This window comes from Schistocerca gregaria, chromosome 7 (assembly GCF_023897955.1).
Source record: "Schistocerca gregaria isolate iqSchGreg1 chromosome 7, iqSchGreg1.2, whole genome shotgun sequence".
In the NCBI taxonomy this organism is placed as follows: domain Eukaryota; kingdom Metazoa; phylum Arthropoda; class Insecta; order Orthoptera; family Acrididae; genus Schistocerca; species Schistocerca gregaria.
Window position 1 is genome coordinate 28,435,312 of NC_064926.1, and position 16,121 is coordinate 28,451,432.

Consider the following 16,121-nt stretch of genomic DNA (forward strand, 5'->3'; position numbering starts at 1 on the left):
CGAAATAATAACTGTATCAGATGTTACGCCGTGAGTAATTTCGCAAGTTATTTAGACCGTATAACGTTGCTCAGAATCTAATAAGAACGCTTCTCTCCTAGAACGAATAGAACAGGACGTAACATTTCTTCAGGTCTGTGAAAGAGTGTCCGAAACACAGGAAGATCTAAGGGAAAAGCTTTCGAGAAGCATACAAACCTCTTGTCAGTTCTTAACAAAAACACACACACACACACACACACACACACACACACACACACACACACACACACACACACACACAGAGAGAGAGAGAGAGAGAGAGAGACGCCTTCTCATCTTTCGGTTACCCTGACCCCCCACGTCTACGGAGTATGTATGCAGACACATCTATCTGTGTACACAAGACACAGTACGGAGGGTACCCTATACCACAACTAGTCATTTACTTTCCTGTTACACTCGCAGCACAGAGCAAGGGAAAAGCGACTCTCTGTATACCTCAGGACGAGTCCTGATTTCTCTTATCTTAGTGTTCCTCAGGCGAAATGGATGCCGCACGGAATTAGCCGAGCGGTCAGGGGCGCTGCAGTCATGGGCTGTGCGGCTGGTCCCGGCGGAGGTTCGAGTCCTCCCTCGGGCACGGGTGTGTGTATTTGTCCTTAGGATAATTTAGGTAAAGTAGTGTGATAGCTTATGGACTGATGGCCTTGGCAGTTACGTCCCATAAGATTTCACATACATTTAAATTTTTCGAAATGTACGTTGGCGGCAGTTGGAATCGTTCTGCAGTGATCTTCATGTGCCGATTCTCTATATTTTCTCATAGTGATCCTCTAAAAGAACATCGGCTTCCCTGCAGGAATCCCCATTTGAGTCCCTGATGCATCTCCGTAATACTCGCGTGTTGTTCAAACCTACCGGTAGCAAATATAATGGCCCGCTTCTGCATAGCTTCGTCTCTAATCCTACACTGGGTGAACGTTCTTACATCTGTTCAATACGCTTAATGAAAACCATCGTAGAAAGGAGTGGAGTTTGCTGCCGGATGCTATATAAAACTCATTTCTGTTCATGTTATCTTGTAGTCTACATATTCGAAACATTTCTCCACATTGTTGAAGAGAGTCTATGAAATGAAACACGGAAACTTGTGGTCGAGAAGAGTTGCTATTCTTGACATGTGGACGCTACAGAAGTCGTGAACGCTCCACCGTCATCAGGTAACAAATTCAAGAAAGAGATTATCGATACGAAGGCAGAAGTACTATTACTGCTATGGTGGACGTTTATTTCTACAAGGATCCTAAGAAATATCAAACTGCCGTTTTAGTGGCGTAAGCCAGAGGTAACTGACTTTACAAAATTAAAAGATGAGATTTCTCTGTTCCTCTGCTACAACGTGTATTAATTTACCAAATCATTGACTAATGACACTCATAAAATTTCGGAAACCAGGGCTCTTGGCACAGTCTTTCTACCAAATTACATTTAGGCCTAGAGATAGATAGGTCGTGTGATTCGTTTCGTTAAGAGCTGCTACGCTAGCAGCCAACATCGGTACTTCGCTTTAATAAATGACTACGATATTAACTGACATGTCACTTATTACAAGCAGAATAACTATCTTAAGCTTCCTGGTAACTGAAAATTGAGAGCCTGTTGGGGTAATGAACCTGGAACCGTTGCCTTTCGAGGGAAAGTGCTCTGCCGGCTCTACTTATTTATTTACTAAGGAATGGTCTGGTGGGGGCTCAGGGGCAAGAAAAGTGGGCAGGGGTCGGAACCCGAGGCCTGGCCACAGTCTCCACCTCACCGCCACCGAACATGTGGAGCGCAGGAAAACGGGACACACAGGAATCAACAGAAATGGAAGGTTTTGTTGTTTATATATTTCCATGTTTTATTGTAATTTTTACTGTTGTTCCAGGTTCATTACCCCAACAGGCTCTCAATTTTCAATTACCAGGAAGCTTAAGATAGTTATTCTGCTTGTAATAAGTGACATGTCAGTTAATATCGTAGTCATTTATTAAAGCGAAGTACCGATGTTGGTTACTAGCTATCAGCTCTTAACAAAACGAGAACCCGTGGTGTTAGAGTAGCGTCTTTGATTCATAATCAGAACATGTTCGGTCCCGTGTTCGATCCCCGCCACTGCCTAAATTTTGATAAGTAATCAGCATTGGCGGCCGAAGACTTCCGGCATAAGAAGTCAGCCTCATTCTGCCAACGGCCTTGTCAAAGAGGGCGTAGGAGCGGATAGAGGTTCAGGGCACTCTCTTGTCCTAGGGGTGGGAAATTGCCCCTAAAGCCGGAAGAATCAGCAATGATCAACGACATGAGGATGCAGAAGGCAATGGAAACTACTGCATTAAAGACACGTAACGTGTATCCACAGGACATGTGGCCTGTAATTGAAGAAGTGTCATGATGATCTCTCCATTGGCAAAAGATTCCGGAATAGTCCCCCATTCCGGTCTCCGGGAGGCGACTGCCAAGGGGGAGGTTACCATGAGAAAAACATTGAATAATCAACGAAACGTTCTACGAGTCGGGGCGTGGAATGTCAGAAGCTTGAACGTGGTAGGGAAACTAGAAAATCTGAAAAGGGAGATGCAAAGGCTCAATCTAGATATAGTAGCGGTCAGTGAAGTGAAGTGGAAGGAAGACAAGGATTTCTGGTCAGGTGAGTATCGGGTAATATCAACAGCAGCAGAAAATGGTATAACAGGTGTAGGATTCGTTATGAATAGGAAGGTAGGGCAGAGGGTATGTTACTGCGAACAGTTCAGTGACCGGGTTGTTCTAATCAGAATCGACAGCAGACCATCACCGACAACGATTGTTCAGGTATACATGCCGACGTCGCAAGCTGAAGATGAACAGATAGAGAAAGTGTATGAGGATATTGAAAGGGTAATGCAGTATGTAAAGGGGGACGAAAATCTAATATTCATGGGCGACTGGAATGCAGTTGTAGGGGAAGGAGTAGAAGAAAAGATTACAGGAGAATGTGGGCTTGGGACAAGGAATGAAAGAGGAGAAAGACAAATTGAGTTCTGTAACAAGTTTCCGCTAGTAATAGCGAATACCCTGTTCAAGAATCACAAGAGGAGGAGGAGGTATACTTGGAAAAGGCCGGGAGATACGGGAAGATTCCAATTACATCATGGTCAGACAGAGATTCCGAAATCAGGTACTGGATTGTATGGCGTACCCAGGAGCAGATATAGACGCAGATCACAATATAGTAGTGATGAAGAGTAGGCTGAGTGGGGGAGCGCGTGCGTGACGTAATGCAAAATGGAGTAATTTGCTTCAGTATCGGCGTCTTCTTCTCCGTAAGTACGACGGCAGTATTCGACGAATGCATGAACGATGTCATACTGGTTGGTCACTTACGGACCATGAGGTGTGACCAGAATGTGATGAGCTCGCAACGATGCCATCGTTCCTCGGACACTGTATGATGCATCGATGGAATTTGCAAACCCTCATGATCGCGGTGCTCCGTCTGTTTTATCACTCCCTGCAATTTGCGGCGCCCAGTGGAATTATCCTCGCCTTAGCAGAGGTAAATTTCTTTATTTTCACACGACCGGTTTCGGACCGTTATAAGCCCATCTTCAGGTATCGAAGCTATGCTGTGAACCCCCGAGCGTCGTGTGTACCAGGCGCAGTTTTCTGCCTTAGTTCTTTCCATTTCAAACTGGTTGTCTAAGATTGGTGGCTGAGTATCCAATCTCGGAGAATCGCATAATAGAAATCGACAGTGTTGCGATGGAAGCCGACCACGTCCTTCCTACATCTCATCAAAATCTTCCAGATCGCTGGTTTGGCGCAATCCATCGACCACGTCTGTATCGAGTGGTAGCAGGGAAGGCATCGTCCGCAGGCTCCCTATGTCTTGGTGAATTGCTGGCGACTAGCCAGGTCACGAAGATAAGAAGTATTTAGTTTCCACGGCGCACGGCTGCACCCTACAAATTGTGGCGGAAGGAGGACGGTGGAGCAGTAATAGCAATGGTCAGAACAGACCAGTGGCCAGCGTTCGTCGCCCCGATCCGCAGATCTAAGATTCTGTGAGACATATATCATGCCTAGACGGCTTGTGGAATGACTGGTAAGAAACATACGGCCAGAATGGTCGCTATGTTGCACTTCCCAGGTATCGTGGAGCAGGAGGTCCCACACCACTGTATGTAGTTCCTGGCATGAAGTATAGTGTGGAACCTGATCTTTTGGGTGCAGAACGCAGTTAAAATCACCTCCTAGGAGGCAGTGTTCGTATCGCCCTAAGAACAAGCGAGTGATGTCCTTAGGATAGAACTGGACCCATTCATGTCGTTGGTCAGTGCCCAAAGGGGCGCAGACAGTAATGAAACGTTTCCCCACGGCAGTGAGTGCCGTGCCGCAAGCTGATGGAAGGAAGGCGACATCGGCGACAGAAATCCCGCCGCGCACAGCTCCATGGCGCAAGGAATCAGAGGCTTGGGCGGTATAGCGATTGATATCTGGGAGACTGGCCAAGTGAACTTCCTGCAGGAGGGCGAAATCAATATCGTAAGCCAGAACATATCCTGCATATGGCGCATTTTCACCGTGGAACGGATGTTGTGGGTGTTGATGGTTGCTATCCGATAACGTGAGGGGTGGACCGCTGACGGGTGGTCCACTCTGACGTCAGTGGAAGGGCGTAGGTGTGGCGTGGAACGCCATCCCGATCGCCCCCCGGGAGTGCTGGGGAGGGTGTGATTAGTGGAGCGGCGTCGACGGCGCAGGATCCCGTAACGGGTCGTGCTCCTCGACTTCCTCGTTGTGCCATGCGGTGGAGATGCGCACGGGTATATCGTCTATTTTTTTCTTCGTGGTGTAATTTCGGCTGTGCTAGGTCCATTAAATACTTCAGCGTCCTCATGGTGCCTTGGGGAGACGGGCGCAGGCACACCGGTGGATGTCACTGCGCTCACATTGTCTCCTTCGCCTAGTGGCGGATTCGGAAGCGTCTTTCGGGTCGACGGCGGCCTCGTCCTCGACCTGCAACGTCTCCTATTGGGCAGAAACGGTGCGGCGCCTTCTCTTGCGACGCTTCGGAGAACGTTGTTTTTCTTATGCAACCTTCCGTTGCCGACGACGCGAAGGGAACCGCGTCGCTCTGGCAAGGCTATCTTCGGGGCGATGAGCGTGTCTATCGTGTCGATAAGCCGGTGTCAACATTTGGCTCTAAGGTGGCCTTCTTTGAAGCACCCGGAACAACTCCGAGGCTGGCCGTCATATATAATTATTGCATGGCATCCGCGGATCTGTAAGTAGGACGGAACATGGCTTCGGAGATAAGTGGTGACCAGTCAGACGCCGTTTAGGACAGGATATGTCCGAAACTGTGTCCACTTCTCCGCAGAATGACTGTGAACTGTGGCGCGACGAGTTCCTCTGCAGGAATTTCGAATGGCAATCCGAAAATGCGTATCGCACGCATACCTAAGCCCGCTTGGTCGATTGTTACCGCCCCCACACTGCTATCAGCATGTAAGAAGACGAGCCCCTGTCTGGGCTCCTGTAGGGTTCGTTCGCACGCTGCGTACTTAATGATTTTAACATAGACCGTGCTGCTCACGATCGACAAATGTATAATATCGGTCGCCGGGATCTTGACTTCCTCTCGTAGAAAACTCTCGTGAGAAGCATTAGACTAGGTGCAACCAAAATTTTCTAATTGTTTTACAATCCTCCGACAAAATCCGCACGACCAAAGCGACAACCGCCAATTAACCGGCGACGATGGTAGTCCTTGACCGTCCTCGGCTAAATCTTCAGGAAGCCGAACCTTAACGCTATTGTCCACGAAGAACAGAAAGGCAAATATCTAACAACCGTATCGTCTCTGCCAGTGTTCCACCAGCCAGTAGTCAGTGAATGGTCCTCCGTAAATGATATCCTGATGCGATTCGACTAACCTGTACAGATGACACTAAAGGTTTCCGTGTATTACATTTGTGCACCAGAACAGTGAGAGCTAACGTTCACTTTCATGTCGATACACTCGTGATTTTTCTTTCTTTTCCGAATTGCTGCCATATAATGAGTATGTCGCGAAAATTAAAATCAAGCCGAACCAGGATTCGAACTAGGATCCGTATCTTACAGCAATCACTCACTTTAATTGTAAGACTCTCCAAGCACGCGGGCACTCCTTTATCCACAGGAAATCGCTACGTTCAGACACTTACGTAACGGAGACAAAAGTAAATGTGCCTTCATAGTGTACGTCAGTAAAGCACGCTGAGTCTGCAGTTGTGAACACTGTTCGGCGTAACAAGCCTACAAGGAGACCACGCCTTCTCCTCGTCACCACTTTCGTCCAAATGTATGGTCTATGCGGGAAAGACGGCCAAGCACTTAGCAAAGTATCATTTTTGGTGGTTTTGGGGAGGCATAAGCCAGTCCCTCAGAGACTCACACCTAGTGAGTACGTGGCTGGCGGCCACGGAGCCCCGAATTGGCATTGCTTCCACTTACTTATTCCAGGCTCCTCACTTTCATCTATCCTGTCTGGCCGCCCTCGGCCAGCCTTTGTTCTTTCCGGACGCTGACGCTATTAGGTTTCGAGGGCTAGGGGTATTTCATTTTCCAAACTATACTTCTCATGCAGCGTCTGACCCAGAGCGGGCGGCTGCGAAAGGCGTCTGTATCCCATGTCTGGGGAGGCCTCCAGAACTGTGGAAGACAACGGAATACCACCGTAGATTATCTTCCTTGCATAATACAGACTCCATTTTATGCACAAAAATGGCTTCCTCTCATGTTAAATCAGTGTCCCGAGGTAAAATACTCCCCCATTCGGATCTCCGAGAGGGAGTGGGCGGGGGGACAACTTGAAAGGAGGCAAAAAATCAAAACGAGAATTGGTACCTGGAATGTTAGAACCCTGTAACAAGCAGGAAAACTGGAAAAATTGAAAAGAGAGATGGAAAAGAATCATATGGACTTCGTAGGAGTTGCTGAGGTAAGATGAATGTGTACTGTACTGCTCAGGACGAGAAGTAAAAGGAATGAATGGAGTAGGAATAATTATGACAAAGGAATTGGCTAAATGTGTGGAATATGTGGACTATGCAAATGACCGGGTTATTGGTGTAAGGCTGAAAGGAGCACAAAGAGATTTACTGATTGTTCAGGTGTGTATGCCAACTTTAGAACATGATGACCAAATTGTAGAGGAAACGTACAATGTAATAGAGAGGATAATGGACGAAAATAAAAAATTGTAATGGGAGACTGGAACGCCATTGTGAGAAAAGGGAAAGAGGGAAACATAGTAGGCAGTCATGTTCTGAGGACTTTCTGATAACGGTAATGATCCCATTACCGAGAAACAAGGAACTAAGAAATGCAGTGAGCACAGGACAATCAGCCTCATTTCACATGCAGCCGAAGTGATGTTAAGAATAATTAATAAAAGACTTGAAAAAGTAATGGAGGAGAATGTTGGCAAGGAGTAGTTTGTCTTTAGAGGGAATACGGGCACCAGAAATGCAATGGCGCTCCTAAGACTCTTGGGAGAAAGTTTTATTGAAAAAGGAAGAGACCTACATATGTGCTTCATCGATCTAGAAAAGGCATTTCACAATGTGGTTTGGGATAAGCTGGCGACTATAATGAGGGAAAAGAGAGTGGACTGGAAAACCAGCAGACTTGTAAACTCATTATATCTTAATCAAAAAGCCTCAGTTAAAATGAGAGGTTAAAGTACAAACTGAATCGGACTAGGAAAAGGAGTAAGACAAGGATACTGTCTATCACCTATTCTTTTCAACCTCTACTTGGAAAATATGATTGACCAATGCTCATTAGATGACAAAGGCGTAGAAATTGGAGGAAGAAGAGCAGGGTGTTTGAGGTTTGCTGATGACATGGTCCTTCTAGCCACAGGAAAAAGAATTACAGGATTTGGTGTACACCATTGAAGCTAACGAAACAAGTTATGGAATGAAAAGTAACACAAAGAAAACAAAAGTATTGGTACTAGGGGGAAATAAAGAAATAAAAATAATGCTGAATGGAGAAATGCTAGAACAGGTGCAAAATTTTGAGTATCTTGGAAGCAGGATAGACACCGACTGGAAGTGCACCACAGAAATTAAAACAAGGATAGCAATGGCAAAAGAGGCATTTTATAAGAAAGGAGAATTTTCTGCAGTGGTCTGGACAGAGAACTCAGGAAGAGACTTATAAAATGTCTTGCATGGAGTGGTCTTCTATATGGCGCTCAAACATGGACTTCGACGAAGAAAGACAGAGAAATTCTGGAGGCTTTTGAGATGTGGACATGGCGGAGGATGGAAAGAATAAGTTGGATGGACGGAGCAAAAATGAAGAGGTACTGAGAAGAGTGGGAGAGAAAATACAGGTACTAGATGTAATAAAAAGAAGAAAAAACTTAGATTAGTCGTTTATTAAGAAAAAATGACAGACTTACAAAAACAGTTCTAGAAGGATATGTAGAAGGGAAAAGGAAACGAGGAAGGAAGAAATTTCATATAGTGGATGACGTGATGGACGGTACAACATACAGCAGCCTTAAGAAGAAAGCAATGGATCGCAGAAAATGGAGAGGCAAAGGACCTGCTAATATAGCACAAAACTGATGATGATGATGGAGCCACTTTGTGTTAGTGTGGCTATCAGACAGTTCAGATCAACAGTGCGAGGGTTGTGGGGTTAAGTCCACTTGTAAAAATGTGTTGTAGTCTAATAAAGATCAATGACAGGGCAATGGATTCTTGTCATAGCCTTGGAAATATATGTAATAAACAAGAATAAAAAGGCTACTGGTACGATAATTAGATGAAAGCCTGAGTCTCCTTGTGAACTAATAGATCACATCTCGTAGCCCAAGTTTTTGATTAAGCAGAGACTTAATAACTTTTCTTTACAGAAAATTAGGATAACTTTAAAACTTCAAGTTTAAAACTTCCTGGCAGATTAAAACTGTGTGCCGAACCGAGAGCTTCTATGAAGTTTGGAAGGTAGGAGACGCGACACTTGCAGAAGGGAGGCTTTGAGGACGGGGCTTGAGTCGTGTTTGGGTACTTCAGACGGTTGAGCACTTGCTCCAGTTCGTGTCTCCTGGGACAGGTATGCGTGGCCGTGCACAGTACACAGTGGCTGCGGCCCCTGCACCGGCTCCTGGGACTGGTATGCGTGGCCATGCACAGTGGCTGCAGCCTCTGTGCCGGCTCCTTGGGCAGGCATGCGTGGCCGTGCACAGTGGCTGCAGCCCCTGCGCTGGCTCCTGGGACAGATATCCGTGGCCATGCACAGTGGCTGCGGCCCTTGCGCCGGCGCCTGGAAAAGGTATGCGTGGCCATGCACTGTGGCTGCGGCCCCTTCTCCTTCTCCTGGGACAGGTTTGCATGGCCATGCACATTGGCTACTGCCCCTGCGGCGGCTCCTGGGACAGGTATGCGTTGCCATGCACAGAGGCTGCAGCCCCTGCGCCGGCTCCTGGGACAGGTATACGTGGCCGTGCACAGTGGCTGCGGCCCATGCGCCAGCTCCTAGGACAGGTATGCGTAGCCGTGCACAGTGGCTGCGGCCCCTGCATCGGGTATGCGTAACCGTGCACAGTGGCTGCGGCCCCTGCGCCGGCTCCTGGGAAAGGTATGCTTGGCCGTGCACAGTGGCTGCTGCCCCACGCTGGTTCCTGGGACAGGTATGCTTTGCCGTGCACAGTGGCTGCAGCCCCTGCGCCGGCTCCTGGGACAGGTATACGTGGCCGTGCACAGTGGCTGCGGCCCATGCGCCGGCTCCTGGGACAGGTATGCGTGGCCGCACACAGTGGCTGCGGCCCCTGCGTCGGGTATGCGTGGCCGTGCACAGTGGCTGCAGCCCCTGCGCCGGATCCTAGGACAGGTATGCGTGGCCGTGCACAGTGGCTTCTGCCCCTGCCCCTGCGCCTGCTCCTGGTACAGGTATGTGTGGCCATGCAAAGTGGCTGCGGCCCCTGCGCCGGCTCCTGGGACTGGTATGCGTGGCCGTGCACAATGGCTGCGGCCACTGCGCCTTCTCCTGGGTCAGGTATGCATGGCCGTGCACTGTGGCTGTTGTCCCTGTGCCGGCACCGGGGACAGGTATGCGTGGCCGTGCACAGTGGCTGCGGCCCCTGCGCCGGCTCCTGGGACTGGTATGCGTGGCTGTGCACAGTGGCTGCGGCCACTGCGCCTTCCCCTAGGACAGGTTTGCGTGGCCGTGCACAGTGGCTACTGCCCCTGCGCCGGCTCCTGGGTCAGGTATGCATGGCCGTGCACAGTGGCTCTTGCCCCTGCGTCGGCTCCTGGGACAGGTATACATGGCCGTGCACAGTGGCTGCGGACCCTTCGCAGGCTCCTGGGACAGGTATGCGTGGCCGTGCACAGTGGCTGTGGCCCCTGCGCCGGCATGTGTGACAGGTATGTGTGGCCGTACACAGTGGCTGCGGCCCCTGCGTCGGGTATGCGTGGCCATGCACAGTGGCTGCGGCCTCTGTGTCGGGTATGCGTGGCCGTGCACAGTGGCTGCAGCCCCTGCGCCGGCTCCTGGGCAGGTATGCTTGACCGTGCACAGTGGCTTCGGTCCCTGCACCGGCTCCTGGGACTGGTATGCGTGGCCGTGCACAGTGGCTTCTGTCCCTGCCCCTGCGCCTGCTCCTGGGACAAGTATGCGTGTCCGTGCACAGTGGCTGTGGCCCATGCGCCGGTTCCTGGGACAGGTATGCGTGGCTGTGCACAGTGGCTGCAGCCCCTGCGACTTCTCACGGGACTGGTTTGCGTGGCCGTGCACAATGGCTACTGCCCCTGCGCCGGCTCCTGGGACAGGTATGCGTGGCCGTGCACAGTGGCTGCGGCCCCTGTGTCGGGTATGCATAACCGTGCACAGTGGCTGCGGCCCCTGCTCTTCTCCTGGGACAAGTATACGTGGCCGTGCACAGTGGCTGTTGCCCCTGCGTCGGCTCCAGGGACAGGTAAGCGTGGCCGTGCACTGTGCACAACAGCTGCGGCCCCTGCGCCGGCTCCTGGGACAGATATGCGTAGCCGTGCACAGTGGCTGCGGCCCCTGCGCGGGCTCCTGGGACAGGTATGCGTGGCCGTGCACAGTGGCTGCTGCCCCTGCGCCGTTTCCTGGGACAGGTATACATGGCCGTGCACAGTGGCTGCGGCCCCCGCGCTGGCTCCTGGGACAGGTTTGCGGTGCCGTGCACAGTGGCTGCGGCCTGTGAGCTGGTTCCTGGGACAGGTTTGCGTGGCCGTGCACAGTGGCTACTGCCCCTGCGCCGGCTCCTGGGAAAGGTATGCGTAGCCGTGCACAGTGGCTGCTGCCCCTGCACTGGCTCGTGTGACAGGTATGCGTGGCTGTGCACAGTGGCTGTGGCCCCTGCGCCGACTTCTGTGACAGGTATGCATGGCCGTGCACAGTGGCTGCGGCTCCTGCGTCAGGTATGTGTGGCCGTGCACAGTGGGTGCGGCCCCTGCGCCGGCTCCTGGGACAGGTATGCGTGGCCGTGCATTGTGGCTGCTGCCCCTGCGCCGGCTCCTGGGACAGGTATGGGTGGCCGTGCACAGTGGCTGTTGCCCCTGTGCCGGCTCCTCATACAGGTATGTGTGGCCGTGCACAGTGGCTGTTGCCGCCGCGCCGGCTCCTGCATCGGGTATGCGTGGCCGTGCACAGTGGCTGCGGCCCCTGCGCCGGCTCCTGGGACTGGTATGCGTGGCTGTGCACAGTGGCTGCGGCCACTGCGCCTTCCCCTAGGACAGGTTTGCGTGGCCGTGCACAGTGGCTACTGCCCCTGCGCCGGCTCCTGGGTCAGGTATGCATGGCCATGCACAGTGGCTGTTGTCCCTGTGCCGGCTCCTGTGACAGGTATGCGTGGCCGTGCACACCTGCGGTATGCACACTTGTGGTCCTTTGCAAAAACAGACATAATGTGTTATGGGATAACAGCAATCAGTGATTTTATAATGTTACTTAAAAATCGTCTTGATTGCAAATTTTGTTTATTCATATGACCGGTTTCAGTTCATTCAGAACCATCTTCAGATCTGTAAAAATAATTATACTAATTTACTATTTCACGCAAGCAAATCTTTTTCATCCTACCTAATCAACATCAAATGTACCAGAGCGTACCCGCTATTTCAGTTACAGGAGTAACCCGCCCAAATCTAGCAATTTTCACATGCTACGTCACATAAAATTGGTTAGCAGAGTGCACGTCATTTATATTTATTATAACACTATTACCGTCAGGTGGCGTCTGGTACATTTGTTACATTCCATTTGCACATTCTATATTCAGATCTTCTTTTTATTAATTAAAAATACTTAATTAAAATATGTAGATGTCAAGGTTAAAATCTGTACTTGTCAGCATTAATAAAAAAAACTGTAAAATTATCATTTTTATACGATCTAAAAAACATAGGGCGATTTATATATCTATGGTGATGGTGTGAACTTGTTTTCCTCTACGGTCTGCTTCCGTATTTCCCGCCATTTCGGTGTTGTGCTGCGGTCCGCTCAGTCGTCTGATGTCCATCGCCGCGGGCAAGAGGGCCGCACAGGTGGGCCCCATCAACCTACGTGTAGAGATCTCGTTATCAATGAGAGCTCTTGTCATCCACCGCAGTACAAATGGGCATATTTTACTTCGATGGGATACAGGCTACTAAGATTGCCACTAAGCCAACAGGAAGTAGAAAAGGAGTTAAGTGTTTTAAAACAAGTGGCCGTAGCGAACGGATATACGTGTCAGCAGGTGATGAATATTTATAGGAAGATAAAGAAGAGGCAAATGGAACAAATAAAAGGAAGTCAAGTAGCAGTTAAGAGGAACAACAAGAAAAAATATGTTGCTCTCACTTACAATGGAAGAATTACAGATAAAATTGAAAGATGCTTTCGTAAATCCGACGTTAAAATAGGGTTCCGAACAAATAACACGTTAAAATTGAAGCTCCGGCATAGAATATGTAATAGTGGGAATAAATTTCAGGATTCAGGTGTATATAAGATCAAATGTAATGACTGTTGTAAACAATATATGGGGCAGACTGGTAGGAACTGTGAAACCAGATTCAGGGAGCACACCTACTCTCAAAACAAAACAGCTTTTGGGGCGCATATGGCTGCGACAAAGCACTCAGTCACGAACATTGAACACAATTTAGACATCCTGCTTAGAGCCCATAAGGGACGGTTTCTTAACATTTTGGAAGAAATTGAAATATACACCCACAAAAATAAAGATCCGGAATTAATCTTCAACGAGCAAAGCGAATTCAATCATAACGCCTATTTTAGCATTTATGACGACCTACTAAGATGACAACTGTTGCGAGTGGAGATCCAGGCCAAGGGATGAGAGATGGTGCGCGTTGGAGAAGCCGGAAGACGCGTGCAGTGCCTGGGGTCGTTGACGGGGCCCTCCTGTGCGGCCCTCTTGCCCGCGGCGATGGACATCAGACGACTGAGCGGACCGCGGCACAACACCGAAATGGCGGGAACCACGCAAGCAGACCATAGAGGAAAACAACTCTACACGAGCGCCATGGATATAGAAATCGCCCTATGTTTTTTAGATCGTATAAAAATGATAATTTTACAGTTTTTTTTATTAATGCTGACAAGTACAGATTTTAACCTTGACATCTACATATTTTAATTAAGTATTTTTAATTAATAAAAAGAAGATCTGAATATAGAATGTGCAAATGGAATGTAACAAATGTACCAGACGCCACCTGACGGTAATAGTGTTATAATAAATATAAATGACGTGCACTCTGCTAACCAATTTTATGTGACGTAGCATGTGAAAATTGCTGGATTTGGACGGGTTACTCCTGTAACTGAAATAGCAGGTACGCTCTGGTACATTTGATGTTGATTAGATAGGATGAAAAAGATTTGCTTGCGTGAAATAGTAAATTAGTATCATTATTTTTACAGATCTGAAGATGGTTCGAAATGAACCGAAACCGGTCATATGAATAAAAAAATTTTCAATCAAGACGGTTTTTAAGTAACATTATACTTGTGGTCCTCCTTGTCGTATTATTTGTTTGTTTTAAATAGAATGCCCTCCTCTCCCTTTCCAATACCACCACTACACATAATAGTGACCTGTGATTTAGGCTGCATTAGTGAGATACACTGTTTTAAACTAGGATTAAGTGGATTTTTTTGTTTGTTTTACAAGTCCACTGCTCTGCTGATAATGACATCACCGTGTGTCGACCATTGGTCCTAACACACTATTAATGCAAGGACAATTTCCTTATAGTGAAACGATCCTACTTACATAGACTTGACAGCTAGATAGAGTGTATTCTTTAAAACAGTGCACTTTGGTAACTGTTAAACAATAAAAGAAATGTGTTTACAGTAATATACTGATTTCTGTGTGTGATATCTTTAAATAGTTGAAAGTGGGTACTCTGTATACTGGGAGAAAATTGGCCAAAAGCTGTAGCATCCTGTTATAAAATTGTAACAAACTGCCCGAAAATTGTAAATAGCAATCGAAGGTGGTCATACGTTGGCAGTGGCTGCTCCTGCTGCACTTCTTGGTGAGTGACCCACGTGAAGAGCACGAATGAGAAGTCCACCCCATAATAATAACGGCCATACATGGGTGAAAGAGTGGGAAACGGTGTGTAAGCCGCAACAGGTGGGGGGAAAGTCTTGGACGGTCATAATATCATTAAATCATAGTAATTCAGGGGAAGCTAAAGCAGGAGACGGCTGTTTTCTGGGCCATTAAGGTGAAAGCATCTGGTCACAAGTTACGCTTATGTAAACATAACTTAAGAGAACATGTGACCAGTTTGTTTACAACAGGTCGTAACGTAACATAAAAGCACAAGTGCGTGGTTTCTTTAACTAAGGGTGCTATGCTGCCGCGCGGGATTAGCCGAGCGGTCTTGGCGCTGCAGTCCTGGAGTGTGCAGCTGATCCCGGCGAAGGTTCGAGTTCTCCCTCGGGCATGAGTGTGTGTGTTTGTCCTTAGGATTATTTAGGTTGTGTGTAAGCTTAGGGACTGATAATCTCAGTAGTTAAGTCCCATAAGATTTCACACACAAATGAACCTTTTTTTTTTTTTTTTTTTTTTGTCAAGTGAGCGGTTTGTTTACATAAAGAGAACAGTAGACCCATCGGGCCAACATAGACTCTGCCCCACTGCTTTCGCCGACCAGAAAATTACGAGCGTGCTGGTGACCAGGATATTTAATAATTTACTAGCATGAGTCAGTTCATTGATTAGATGCTCAACGAAATTTTCAAGTAAGGCATTTAAAACAGTTCCATATGGCTTCGTGCCCCTACTACAGCCTTTAATCACCTGAGTCCCCCAAGCTATAGGTGACAATATGAAATGTCAACCTAATACGATGGGCATTCCATAAGTAATGCAATACATTTTTCCTCTGCCATCTTCCACTGAAAAAATGCGGATTGTGTTTAGCGATATCGCGGCATATTCCCACTTCAGGCTCTATAGTTTCACTAAGTTCCATTTGGTGGCGACGCTAAACAGAGCCTTCAGAATGGTGTATGCAATGCAGGTGCGTTCCAAGCAGGGAGCTGGCATTCTTTTTTTCGGAAAACCAGAGCATCGCAGATATTCACAGGAGCTATGGAGATGTAGTGGTCAAATGCATGGTGTGTCCTCGGGTGTGGCGTTTGTCATCATCACAACAAGGTCGTTCATGTTGTTGTTATTGTGGTCTTCAGTCCTGAGACTGGTTTGATGCAGCTCTCCATGCTACTCTATCCTGTGCAAGCTTCTTCATATCCCAGTACCTACTGCAGCCTACATCCTTCTGAATCTGCTTAGTGTATTCATCTCCTGGTCTCCCTCTACGATTTTTACCCCTCCACGCTGCCCTCCAATACTAAATTGGTGATCCCTCGATGTCTCAGAACATGTCCTACCAACCGATCCCTTCTTCTAGCCAACTTGTGCCACAAATTTCTCTTCTCCCCAGTCCTATTCAATACCTCCTCATTAGTTACGTGATCTATCCACCTTATCCTGATCATTCTTCTGTAGCACCATATTTCGAAAGCTTCTATTCTCTTCTGAATTATTTATAGTCCAC

General features: G+C 48.2%; 1 protein-coding gene across 1 annotated transcript in view; it reads left to right on the top strand.

The window, feature by feature from the left end:
• Window positions 1-16,121, top strand: part of LOC126281764 (protein unc-13 homolog C-like) — a 1,053,980-nt gene that overhangs the window by 475,627 nt on the left and 562,232 nt on the right. The window lies entirely within an intron of this gene.